This window comes from Scyliorhinus torazame, chromosome 5, assembly GCF_047496885.1.
Source record: "Scyliorhinus torazame isolate Kashiwa2021f chromosome 5, sScyTor2.1, whole genome shotgun sequence".
NCBI lineage: Eukaryota > Metazoa > Chordata > Chondrichthyes > Carcharhiniformes > Scyliorhinidae > Scyliorhinus > Scyliorhinus torazame.
This window is the reverse complement of record NC_092711.1, coordinates 299,194,366-299,208,229: the sequence shown is the minus strand read 5'-3', so window position 1 is coordinate 299,208,229 and position 13,864 is coordinate 299,194,366.

The window sequence follows — 13,864 nt, the reverse complement described above, 5'->3', positions numbered from 1 at the left end:
TCTCCACCCATATTCCTGCAGACGTCCATCAACCAACGCCAGACACCTTTTGACTGCGGGAGGAAACCGGAGCACCCGGAGTAAACCCACTCAGACACGGGGAGAGCGTGCAAACTCCACACAGGCAGTCAATGGAGGTCAGAATTGAACTCAGGTCCCTGCAGCTGTGAGGCAGCAGTGCTAACCACTGTGCCGCTCTGAAAAGATTCTTAAAATCTTTAAACATAGAAAGATGTTACAGCTGCCAGGCAGTCATGGTGGAGGGGGAGGTAACTACAGGACTGGTCACCGTAATTGTGGCCATCTTGACATGTCAGCTGAGGGGGGTTTCAGGATAAAACTGGAATGTTGGTCCCCAATCGCCTTCAAAACATTGACCTAAAGGGGCTCTTTAATTCTTTAATATTTAATTGCTGTAATAGGCTTATAAGTTTGGAGAGGCTAGGTTTGCATCCATTCGAGTTTATTAGAGTAATAGGTGACTTGATTGAAACCTTTAAGATCCTGAGGGATAATGACAGGTGGATGTCGAGAGGAGATTTCCTTCTAATTGGTGGCTTATTTAAGACGGAGATGAGAATCGTTTTCATAGAGGTTTGTGCATCTTTGGAACTCTTCCTCAAAAGGCAGTGGAAGTAGAGCCTGTTAATGTAGAGCAAGATAGATTCTTACTGGCGGGGAGGGGAGGGGGTGAGGGGGAGGGGGGGGGGGGGGGGGGTGAGGGGAGGAATATACATTTGAAGTTAGAATAGACCAGCCATGATCTTATCGAATGGCGCAATGGGCACAAAGTGTTCGACTCCTGCCCCTCATTCAGATGTTCGTATATTCATACGTATGTGGCCTATCCACCACTTCCAGACTGGTAGCCATTTATCACCTCCCCCAACACCACCAGACTCTTCAAAGTTTGACCCGAGGTTGGACCATGCTGGCAACCAGGCATGCCAGCCGGTTAGGGTTAGGGAAATTGCAGGCCTGTGTGCCTCTGGCCCTCCCACAACGCCCATTTAAAACTGGTTCCTAGATTCCTGCAGAGTCTGAAAATGGGCTTGGGTCCAATTTTGAAATCTCTTAAGCCACCCATCCACTCTCCAGTTCTATTAATGTCGAGAGAATTTAATATCAAGTGGGGGGCGTGGGGGTATTTTGGGTGACCGATGCAATACCACCTGTCTTGCATCCACAGCCATGTCTGACATAACCTGCATACTTTGTGAACACTTGCTGACTGGAGTTCACACATTAGGATTGTCATGGGGGTGAGGTGCTGGTCACGGAGGGCTGGGTGGGTGGTGTCTGCTGACCTGTGGACCTTTGTTGCAGAACCGTCAAGCAATTTGGGCAGAAGTCGGAGCAAACAGGAAAGGGGACTTGAGAAGTTGCTCAACGTACTTTGTGTTTGCTGAACACCTGGGGTAATTCAGGTTGTAATGCATCATTACACTGCAAAAATGCCATTGTGTTGATACGGGGCATGACTTTGTACTGCATTTCACATTGCACTGCTGACGAAAGCAGAGCACCTGTCAGGAAAATTAAGTTCTTTAATATTTGCTTTCACCACAGGGGACAAATACCTGGTAAATTCTGGCAACGGGACGTGACCGAGAAGACGGTTTCACACTGACGCCAATGTTGCATTCTTTCTATAAAATCTTTGCTGGCAACGCAGGCTAGCTCGTATATTTGTTGTAATACCTTTGGAAGCTAGCTTGGGAGATAACTCAATGATCCTTCTATCCCTGTCCTGGCCCTGTTCAAGTGCCAAAATAAAGAAGTATTGTCCTGCAGAAGATACTTTAACTTCATTGGTAACTGCTGCACTGGCACCACCCAGTGGTGCCTAACAGTAAGAAAGTGTCAGTGTGTGTCATGTGTATTTGTGTATGGGTGTGTATGTGTGCGTTTGTTTGGAGGGCCTATGTGTGAGTGTGGGAATGTAGGTGTGTGTGGGTGTATGCATGTGTGTATGTGTGCGTATTGGTATGTGCGTGGGTGTTTGTGTGTGTGTGTGTGGGGGGGCGTGTATGTGTGTGTGTTTGTGTGTGGGTGTATGTGTGTGAGGCTGTGTGTGGGGGGGGAGTTTATGTGTGTGTGTATCTGTGTGTAGGTGTGGGCATGTGTGTGGGATTTGTGTATCTATATGCGTTTGTGTGGGTGTGTGTGGGGGGTGTATGTGTGTGTAGGTGCATGTGTGTGTGGGAGGGTGTTTGTGTGGGGTGTCTGTGGGGATGTATGGGTGTGTAGGTGTTTGTGTGTGTGTAGTTTTGTATGGATGAGGGTATGTGTGTGAGTGTGTATGTGGCTGTGTGTGGGGGGTAGTATATGTTTGTGTGGGGGTATCTGTGCACATGTGGGAGTGTGTGTGTGGGTGTTTGTGCATGTGTACCTTTGTGTGGGTGTATATGTGGGGTGTGTGTGGGGGTTGTATGCGTGTGTGTATCTATGTACGTGGGTGTGTGTGTGGCTGTGTGTATATATGTGTGTGGGTGGTGTGCGTGTGTATGTGAGTGTATGGGCACTATGTATTTGGGTATGTGTGTTTGTGTATATGTGTGTATCTATATGTGTGTGTGAGTGTGGTACAAAGGAGCAGTGCTTGGTATTATTTGCTACAGAGAAAGCTTTAATAAATTGTGCAATTGCAAATGATGTTGAAGGTGGCACCTGATGCTGGTGGTAATTATCAGTGCCTTACCTTGAATGATACCGTTGAGGAATGATCTTATTAAAAGATGTTGAAGGATGTCTTAGGGGTCTCAGAATATTTTCCTGTGAAATGTAAATGCAAGTTAACTTCTGGCTATTGTAAAATGATCCCGCTGATTCCTTAAGCAAAAAAAAGCACTCACAATGGGACTTCTGAATTGGTCAATTGCATCACCCAGTGTAAACTGACCCACACTGACTGAGGAAATCTCAGATTGAATCCTGAGTCTGTTGTGCGTTAGTTGTTTCCAACCAGAGCATCTTAGAATGGCCACAGCACAAAAGGAGGCCGTCCAGTCCATTGAGTCAATTCTCTGTGAGAGGACTCACTCCCCTGCCTTGCCCCCTCAACCCAAAAATTCTTTTTCTTCAGATAATTATCCAATAGCATTTTAAAAGCTCCAATCTGCCTCCACCGCAGTCTCAGATTCCAGATCCTAGCCACTCAACCATGTGAAGACATTTGTCCTCACTTCACCTTTGGTTCGGGTGGTGGGAGGGGATAGCAACTCATGACTTGAACTAAGGAGATGTAAAAAATGTAAGGATACCCTTGACTGATCTCTCCAACGGTCCCTGTTACTGATATGTGAGTCTGCACATGTTCATAGATAGATTGCTCTTAGAATTTGCTCATAGAATTTACAGTGCAGAAGGAGGCCATTCGGCCCATCGAGTCTGCACCGGCTCTTGGAAAGAGCACCCTACCCAAGGTCCACAGCTCCACCCTATCCCCATACCCCACCCAACACTATGGGCAATTTAGTATGGCCAATCCACCTAACCCGCACATCTTTGAACTGTGGGAGGAAACCGGAGCACCCGGAGAAAACCCACGCACACACGGGGAGGATGTGCAGACTCCGCACAGACAGTGACCCAAGCCGGGAATCGAACCTGGGACCCTGGAGCTGTGAAGCAATTGTGCTATCCACAATGCTACCGTGCTGCCTGTATTAGGTAAGCAGAGGACTTGATGTGGCTCTGAGATTTTTATAATTTGAATAACGTGGCAGGTTTACCTCTCTTATGATGAATGCGATTGCCCAAGCTACAGGCTTTGATGCAGTTCCAGCACTTGGAAGCGTTCCCTCTTAAAAATTCAGCTGTGACGTGTTAGAATCGCAAATTGTAAATGCTGCAAAACAAAGTGTTTCCTCCGTAATAGTCTCTGGGCGCGATTTAACTAAATGGGAACAAAGTTTCACAGTGAGTGCGTTTAGCCGTCTGTTTCCCTTCACTCGCAGCGCCGATAAACACAACGTTATAAAACGCGACTCGCGTTTGATAAGGGAACCTGCGGCCGAGACCTCACATAGCCCAGTTTTGTATACTGAGGAGCTCCGCTAGCCGGAACTCCTCAGTGTAGTGAGAGATTGGGACGTTCCAACCTCCGAGGCCCTTGAAGTGACCCCTGACCCCTCCCCATCTCCAATGCGCTACTGGAGGGTCCTCTCACCACCAACCCCCCCCCCCATCCCAACACCCATGCAGGGCACCCTATGCCCAGTCACATCTGTGCAAACAGGTTCTAGCTTGACATCACCAGCCTGTCCCCCTGGCAGTGCCTCCTTGACAGCTTGGCAGTGCCAGGCTGGCACCCAGGTGGCACTGCCAAGGTTCCACCCTGCCCAAAGGGCATGCAACCCAACAAGTGCCACTCCGTCTTGTCTCCATTTGTGTACTGAACAGCGCTCACCCGAGGTCTCCTAAGCAAGGGAGATCAGGGGACTCAGGAATCTGAACATTAAAGTGAGACTAATAAATAAATAACCTTTATTGTCGCAAGTAGGCTTACATTAACATTGTAATGAAGTTACTGTGAAAAGTCCCCTAATCACCACATTCCAGCACCTGTTCAGGGACACAGAGTGTTAAACGTATTCGCCTTGTTCGACCTAGGAAACTCAGTGAGTGTCTAAATGTGAACCCTTTTTCAAAAGACGTCCTAAAGGTGTTTCTCAGGTGTTCCTATAGATGTTTCTCAGCTTCTTTTTAAGAGTGAGTTGAATAATTTCTCGCTTAAATATGGGAACAATGATGAAACCATGGATGCATTGGGTTGTGCAGAGAATTAAGAATTATAGAGGGGAAAGGATGTCTCATTTCCATCATTAAAGTACAACAACACCGCATTAAAATGAGGCAATGACTAGTTAGTAGAGCCACCCATCACATCTGTCAAAAAGTAACATTGATAAAACAACATCCCAATCAATGAGCATTTGTTTCTTCAACACATGACACAAAAATGTCACTTGTATTGCTGAATGTCTCTGTATTATTTTGTGCATAACATCAAATCAAATATCCCACATGCACCATATTCCTATAGTGTTTATTGGAAACATTGATGAGTTTAACCAAATGTCATCTGTTCTTTTTAATATTGACCATATTCTCTCTTACCTTTCTGAGTGTTTGCTGATGTTTTCAGCCCTGGTTTTGTGGCAGTTCTGTTGCTGCGATTGCGAAATGAACTTTTCTTTTGCCCGGAAAACATTTGATGAAGGGCCACTGTAAAAGATCAAAACCAGCCAGTTTAAAGACGATCTGGCAGAATGAGCATAAAGATAGCTGAAGATTAGAAAACGGAGCACAAACAAGAGGATGAGTGGAACTAAAGGCCCTCCCCAAACCGGAGGTGGGTTAGGAGGCCGTGAGGGGGTGGCATGGGTGTTTCATCAGGCGGGTGGAAAACCTGCCACCTTCTTGCCCCCATCACCACCCTTTCCCCGCTCCACCCCCCCCCCCCCCCCCCCCCGATCAGTGTACCTGCCCAGAAGCTCATCAAGCCCCCCAAGTTACTATTGAAGACCTCACCCACTGCTGCTGGTATCCGATTAGTGGTGGGTAGGGAAGCTGCCATCTGGGAAGACTACCCAACAAACCCTTCTTGAGTGTGCCTGATGCCTAGTAGGGTGGGTCCCTTCTTCTCAGACACTCTGTATCTGATCGAGGGACTTGCAATGGTGGGCAGCACGGTAGCACAAGTGGATAGCACTGTGGCTTCACAGCGCCAGGGTCCCAGGTTCGATTCCCCGCTGGGTCACTGTCTGTGCGGAGTCTGCATGTTCTCCCCGTGTGTGTGTGGGTTTCCTCCGGGTGCTCCGGTTTCCTCCCACAGTCCAAAGACGTGCAGGTTAGGTGGATTGGCCATGATGGATTGCCCTTAGTGACCAAAACAGTTAGGAGGGGTTATTGGGTTACGGGGATTGGGTGGAAGTGAGGGCTTAAATGGGTCGGTGCAGACTCGGTGGGCTGAATGGCCTCCTTCTGCACTGTATGTTCTATGAACTGTGGTGGTATGTATTAGGGGTATTATGGTACCTGTGAAGCCGAGAGGCTATTGGCTGACAGGTCCAGGGTCCTGGTTGGATCTGCCGACTTCTGGCTTCGCCCTGAAGGCGGAGTATAAGTGCTCGAGTTCTCCCCGCAGCCTAATTCTGTTACTGAGCTGCTGGGGAACAAGTCTCGCTTAATAAAGCCTAGATAGACTTCATCACTTCTCGTCTCGCGTAAGTCATTATGCGCTACAATTTATTAAGCGAGCTTAAAAGACTATGGAGCTGCGGATCGCCCCGGAGTGCCTGCGGATCAGCCCCCATGCAGCAAACTCGGCGGCCGTGTTCAAACACTGGCTAGCATGCTTCGAAGGCTACCTCCGAACGGCCCCCGGCCGGCATCACGGAAGAGCACAAAATGCAGGTCCTGCATTCGAGGGTAAGCCCGGAGATTTACTCGCTTATAGAAGACGCGGAGGATTTCCCGACGGCGCTCGCGTTGCTGAAGGGCATCTACATTCGGCCCGTTAACCAGGTCTACGCACGCCACCAACTCGCGACGAGACGGCAAATTCCTGGAGAATCGCTCGACGAATTCTCCAGCGCGCTGCTGATTTTGGGACGAAACTGCAACTGCCCGCCGGTGAACGCGATCGAGCACACGGACCTGCTAATTCGAGATGCATTCGTGGCAGGTATGAACTCTCCCCAAATTTGTCAGAGACTTTTAGAAAGAGAGTCGCTAGGACTCTCAGAGGCACGGGCCCTTGCGGCCTCCCTTGATGTGGCCTCCCAAAACGCCCACGCCTACGGCCCCGACCGCGCGGCAGCCCCTTGGGCTCCGTGGACCCCCGTCGTGACCGACTCCCCGGCACCCCCCGCAAGCTTGCGCAGTTAGAGCGCCAGACCATCCCGGGGGGGCCCACTGCTACTTTTGCGGGCAGGCGAAACACCCCCGGCAGCGCTGCCCGGCACGCGCAGCTACTTGTAAAAGCTGCGGCAAAAAGGGCCATTCCGCGGCAGTGTGCCGGTCCCGGGGGGTCGCCGCAATCCCGGAGAAGAACGAGGACAACACATCCCAAACACCCCCCAACCCCCCCCCCGCCCCCAGCGTTCCATGTGCGACCCGCGGGCGCCACCATTTTGGGTCCCGGACACCACGAGGAGAGGATGGGCGCCGCCATCTTGTGACCCCCTAGCCACGTGCGATTCATGGGGGGGGCCATTTTGTCCACCCCCGACCACGTGCGATTCATGGGGGTGGCCATTTTGTCCACCCCCGACCACGTGCGATTCATGGACGCCGCCATCTTGGTTGACAACAAAGGACCCCAGCATCGACAGCTCCACGGGGTCCGAAGAAAACGCCGCGACACTACTGCCACAACTGGCTTCGGTGACACTGGATCAATCGCGGCCGCGGACGCTCCAAACGACGACAACAACGGTGCTGGTCAACGGATACGAGACGCCATGCTTGATCGACTCCGGGAGCACAGAAAGTTTTATTCACCCAGATACGGTAAGACGCTGTTTTCTGTCCATCCATCCAAGCACGCAAAAGATTCCCCGAGCTGCAGGATCCCACTCAGTGGAGATCAAATGGTTCTGCATCGCGAACCTAACGGTGCAAGGGAGGGAGTTTAAGAACTACAGGCTCTACGTCCTTCCCCAACTCTGCGCGCCCACATTACTGGGATTAGACTTCCAGTGTAACCTCCAGAGCCTAACATTCCAATTCGGTGGCCCAATACCCCCACTCACTATCTGCGGCCTCGCAACCCTCAAGGTTGAACCGCCGTCCTTGTTTGCAAACCTCACCCCGGATTGCAAACCCATCGCCACTAGGAGCAGACGGTACAGCGGCCAGGACTGGACGTTTATCCGGTCTGAAGTCCAACGGTTGCTGAAGGAAGGCATAATCCAGGCCAGCAATAGTCCTTGGAGAGCCCAGGTGGTAGTCGTGAAGACCGGGGAGAAGCAAAGGATGGTCGTAGACTATAGTCAGACCATCAACAGGTACACGCAGCTAGATGCGTACCCTCTCCCCCGCATATCCGACATGGTCAAAGGTCTTTTCCACTGTGGACCTCAAGTCTGCATACCACCAGCTCCCCATCCGCCCAGGTGACCACAAGTACACCGCCTTCGAGGCAGACGGGAGGCTATACCATTTCCTAAGGGTCCCATTTGGCGTCACGAACGGGGTCTCGGTCTTCCAACGGGAGATGGACCGAATGGTTGACCAGCACGGGTTGCAGGCCACGTTCCCGTATCTCGATAACGTAACCATCTGCGGCCACGATCAGCAGGACCACGACGCCAACCTCCAAAAGTTCCTCCAGACCGCTAACGTCCTGAACCTCACATATAACGAGGAAAAATTTGTTTTTAGCACAAACCGTTTGGCCATCCTGGGATACGTAGTGCGCAATGGAGTGATAGGCCCCGACCCCGAACGCATGCGCCCCCTTATGGAATTTCCTCTCCCCCACTGCTCCAAAGCCCTGAAACGTTGCCTGGGATTCTTTTCATATTACGCCCAGTGGGTCCCCCAGTACGCAGACAAGACCCGCCCGCTAATACAGTCCACTACCTTCCCCCTGTCGACAGAGGCCCGCCAGGCCTTCAGCCGCATCAAAGCAGATATCGCAAAGGCCACGATGCGCGCCATCGACGAGTCCCTCCCCTTCCAGGTCGAGAGCGACGCATCTGATGTAGCTCTGGCGGCCACTCTAAACCAAGCGGGCAGACCCATGGCCTTTTTCTCCCGTACCCTCCACGCCTCAGAAATCCGCCACTCCTCAGTGGAAAAGGAAACCCAAGCCATAGTGGAAGCTGTGCGACATTGGAGGCATTACCTGGCCGGCAGGAGATTCACACTCCTCACTGACCAACGGTCGGTAGCCTTTATGTTCGATAATGCACAGCGGGGCAAAATTAAGAATGACAAGATCTTAAGGTGGGAAGATCGAGCTCTCCAGCTATAACTATGAGATCTTGTATCGTCCCGGAAAGCTGAACGAGCCGTCCGATGCCCTATCCCGCGGCAAAAATAGACCGCCTCCAAGCCCTCCACGAGGACCTCTGCCACCCGGGGGGTCACTCGATTCTACCATTTCGTAAAGTCCCACAACCTCCCCTACACTGTTGAGGAGGTCCGCACAGTCACCAGGAACTGCCACATCTGCGCAGAGTGAAAAGCGCACTTTTCCAGGCCGGATAGAGCGCACCTGATCAAGGCTTCCCGCCCCTTTGAACACCTCAGTTTGGATTTCAAAGGGCCCCTCCCCTCCACCGACCGCAACGCATACTTCCTAAACGTGGTGGACGAGTACTCCCATTTCCCCTTCGCCATTTCCTGCCCCGACATGACAGCGGTCACGGTGATTAAAGCCCTGGGCACCATCTTTACACTGTTCGGCTTCCCCGCATATATCCATAGTGACAGGGGGTCCTCCTTCATGAGTGATGAGCTGCACCAGTTCCTGCTCAGCAAGGGCATTGCCTCGAGCAGGACGACCAGCTACAACCCCCGAGGGAACGGGCAGGTAGAGAGGGAGAACGGCACGGTCTGGAAGACCGTCCTACTGGCCCTACGGTCCAGAGATCTCCCAGTTTCCCGGTGGCAGGAAGTCCTCCCGGATGCTCTCCACTCCATCCGGTCGCTGCAGTGTACCACCACTAACCAAACGCCTCCTTGCCTTCCCTAAGAAGTCCTTCTCCGGAACGTCGCTGCCGACCTGGCTGGCAGCCCCAGGACCCATCTTGCTCCGGAAACATGTGCGGGCGCAAAATCAGACCCGTTGGTCGAGAGGGTTCACCTTCTCCACGCGAACACGCAGTACGCCTATGTGCCGTACCCCGACGGCCGACAGGACACGGTCTCCCTGCGGGACCTGGCGCCCGCCTGCAACACACACACACACCCCCCCAACACCGATCACCCCCTCCCTGCCACCGGCGCACCCCACGACTGCCCCCTTCCCGGGGGGATCGGTCCTCCTCCCGTGCCGCCCAGGAGTAAAACAGGAACAAACAGCGCAACGCTCCCGGAGACGACAGTGCCCGAGCCAGCACCTGCACCACCACCGGGGCTGAGGCGATCGACGAGGAAGACCAGACCGCCCACTCGACTCGTGGAATCCGCGTGACACCAAGAAAGCAAGAATTTTGTTGTAAAATAATTTTTTTTTTCCTTATTGTAAATAGTTCTGACAAACTTGTACATAGCTAAATGTTGGGCTAAATATGTATAGCCCCAGTTCGAAATTTGTTCCAGGGCCAGCCTTGTAAACCCCTACCACCATGCGAACCACCACCCCGCCGGGTTCCTTTTTTATCAAGGGGTGAATGTGGTGGTATGTATTCGGGGTAATATGGTACCTGTGAAGCCGAGAGGCTATTGGCTGACAGGTCCCGGGTCCTGGTTGGATTTGCCGACTTCTGGCTCCGCCCTGAAGCCGGAGTATAAGAGCTTGAGTTCTCCCCGCATCCTCATTCTGTTACTGAGCTGCTGGGGAACAAGTCTCGCTTAATAAAGCCTAGATAGACTTCATCGCTTCTCGTCTCGCGTAAGTCATTGTGCGCTACACCAACATGGTATGTGGTGGGGGTGGGGTGGGGTGCAGTTAAAAGCCACAACCCTCAAACCCTTCTCCCCACCTCATTGGCGCCCCTCACTCCCTGTTATCCCTCATTCCAACCCTACACTACTGCCAGGAATGTATCAGCCATCCCTCCTGAAGATTTGTTTGTAACATTGGCAGTGGCCACTACGCCCGGTGGCACTGGTGGCACTGGGGAGCTGCCAGCCTGTGATTAACTAGCAGCTGTCAGAGGCAGGATTTCCATTCTGCTTGGGTCTTAATTTGACAGTAGGCCCGGTGCTGCCCAGGTAAGTGCCTGATCGCTGTGAAATAGCGTTGCGTAAGGGCCCTTTCTGTTGATCCCCTTAGTTCCTATTTCTTTTGTTTTGTCTTTATGGTTTTTGGTCCATAGATCATTAATGGGGGCAAACCTTTAAGTCGCGCAGAGGAAATAAGGAACTCAAAGTGCCAGATTAGTACGCTGTTTTATAAAGTTTTGTATTTTGAACAGACAAACCCAGACTTTATGGCACCCAAGAGACTTGAGGGGTTTGTTTTGATTGGTTGGTTGGCGGCCAATGGATTGACCAGGGACTGTAATCTGCCCAGCAACTGACAGCAATTGGTTCCTGTTAAATGGGGTTTTTCAGAGAGAACCCAGGAGAAGACACTGAACCCTCAAGGTGGAAGCAGCTCTCTCTCTATCTCTATCTCTCTCTGCTCTGCTACCTACCGTTTGAAGGCAGAAGCTTCTAGACCCTGAAAGAAGAAGTTGTCTCTCCCTCTCTTGAATGCTGGCTGCCTGTTATTTTTGTGAGTCTACAGTGAAAACCATTACAAACTGCAAGAAAAGACAACATCCAACTGAAAGCCTAGACTGAAGAAGAAAATAACTGGAAGACGGCTTTCTGAAACAGAGACTCTTATCCTTTCACTTTCATCATTATTTTACACCCCTCTTTCCTCTCAGTGTTTGTTTGTCCATGTGTGTAGATGCTGGGGCGAGTTAAAAGGGCCCCTCGGGTTAGAGACTAAATAGTAGTTAACCAGTTGTATTTGTTGCCCATTAATTTACAGTCACTTAATAATAAAAGGTCAATATGGGCGGAAATGGGTGGAATCCCCGGGTAGGATGGTGATCAATGCCGTTTGTGCTCTATCAGAGCGTAGCTGACCAGAGGGGGGGGGGGGGGGGGGTCCTCAGGCAGGGCGAGAACCAATGCCGTTCCTCCACTGCCTGTGCAACCGGCAAGAACGGGTATGAATGTGGTTGTCGTGGGGGTTTCCTCTCGAATCAGGAGGGTAACTATGAGTCATGTCTGTCGACAAACTAGTTCCTCTGAACGGGTGTCTGGCAACAAACGTGTACCTTTAAACTGGTTTCTGTTGACAAACTAGTTCCTCTGAACTATTGTCTGGGGACAAACTTGCTCCATGAACAGCCAGGGGGCGTTAAAGGAGTGGTGACGTGGGGCCGTGAAAACTTTTGAGTAGTCAAACAACACTTAACGTTAGCCCTAACGAACAAACATACAACAAACATGGTGCAGGTTCCATCAGAAAAGACACCATATCTCCCCATCGGTTCCTTTTTTCTCCATCATCTGGACACCTCACTGCTCAATAGCGAACAGGGTCGCAAAGGGATTTGTTTGGTGGGAGTCAGACTCTATGTCATCATCTTCTCCCGGCTGCCAAACTCTTGACTGTAGTAACCGCGCTAAAGCTGCTTGGGGCGAATTGGGGTCCATCTCATCATTCCGGATTAGCCTGAACAAATTGTCTCGGTGCCAGAATCGTGTGTCGAGGTTGGAGCTACTAGGTTTCAATCCGTAATCGTCGGGCGGTGGGTCTGGGTCAGGGGCTTTGATATATGTAATCTCGAAGGGGTCAGTGGAATCATGCTCGGAATCGCTGGGAGTGGGGCCTGGTACAGTGGGATAATCGTAACGTGGTGTGCTGTGGCTATCGTCATCGTGATTGCTATCACTGTCGCTGTCGCTGCTGGTTGAAGGAAGGGAAAGGCGGCGTCGTGCCTGGGGTGCAGTTGAAGTCGTGTCTGAGGGCGGGCTGGACTGGTTGGGGGAGGGTGGGAAAATGTCATCTGTGGGCGGGGCGTGCTCGTCTGCTGCTGCGAGCAGGATGTAGTGTGCGTGGTTATTCTGCGAGCCATAAGCCTTGAGCTGGTGAAACCACGCAGACTTACCATTGGGATATGTAATTTTGTATACCGAGGAGCTGACTTTGTCCGAAATGGAGTACGGTCCGGAAAATGTAGGGAACAGGAATGAACTAGGGTTGTAAAGGGAAAGCATGACTTGCTGCCCTACTGCAAACTCAGTGGCGTGTACTGTTTTGTCGAAACAAGCCTTGCTCTGTTTCTTCCTTGTTCCAGGTCTCACAGCTGCTGTGAGTTCGGCCGCCTTTATGTTCTCTACCAATTGTTGAACCGCATTTTCATGCGTGAGGGCTGTGACTGCGGGGCTGGCCAAATCCAGTCCTAAGAAATACTCAGTGCCTTTCATGGGGCGTCTGGTCATGAGGGTATGGGGGGTGTATCCTGTGGACGTGGATACCGTGTTCCTTAAAAACATCAAAGCAAATGGGAAAACTGAATCCCAGGTGCTGTTATTCTGCTGTACCATTTTCCTGAGGGTGGCTTTTAATGTCCTGTTCATCCGCTCAACAATACCACTTGACTGGGGGTGGTATGCAATATGAAACTTTTGTTGAATGCCGAAAATCATGAGGACGTTTCTCATTACACGTCCTGTGAAATGGGAGCCTTGATCAGACTCTATACTGCGGGGGAGTACCCATCTTGCAAAGATGTGATGTGTTAATATTTTAGCCATTGTCTTGGCCGTATTAGTTTGTGATGGAAATGCTTCCACCCATTTTGTGAAGGTGTCTATGACCACCAACACATACTTATAACCATTTCTGCAAGGGGGTAGGGGTCCTATATAATCTATCTGGAGATTTGCCCAGGGTCCATTAACGGGGCGGTATGACTAAGTTGAGCCTTTTTAGCATATCTGTCCGGATTGTTCTGGGCACAGATCAAGCAATTCTCTATGCAATGGGTAACATCGGCTTTTAAATCAGGCCACTACAAGCAGAGCGGTCTGAGGTGGGCTAGGGTGGGTTCAATACTTTGGTGTTCCTGATTGTCATGGAACTGACAAATGATCTGGTTCCTGTCCTGGCTGTGGTCTGTGGTTATTGCATTCTTGTAATTATCATACGGGGCTGGGAATGTACCCTTTAAAACTTCCC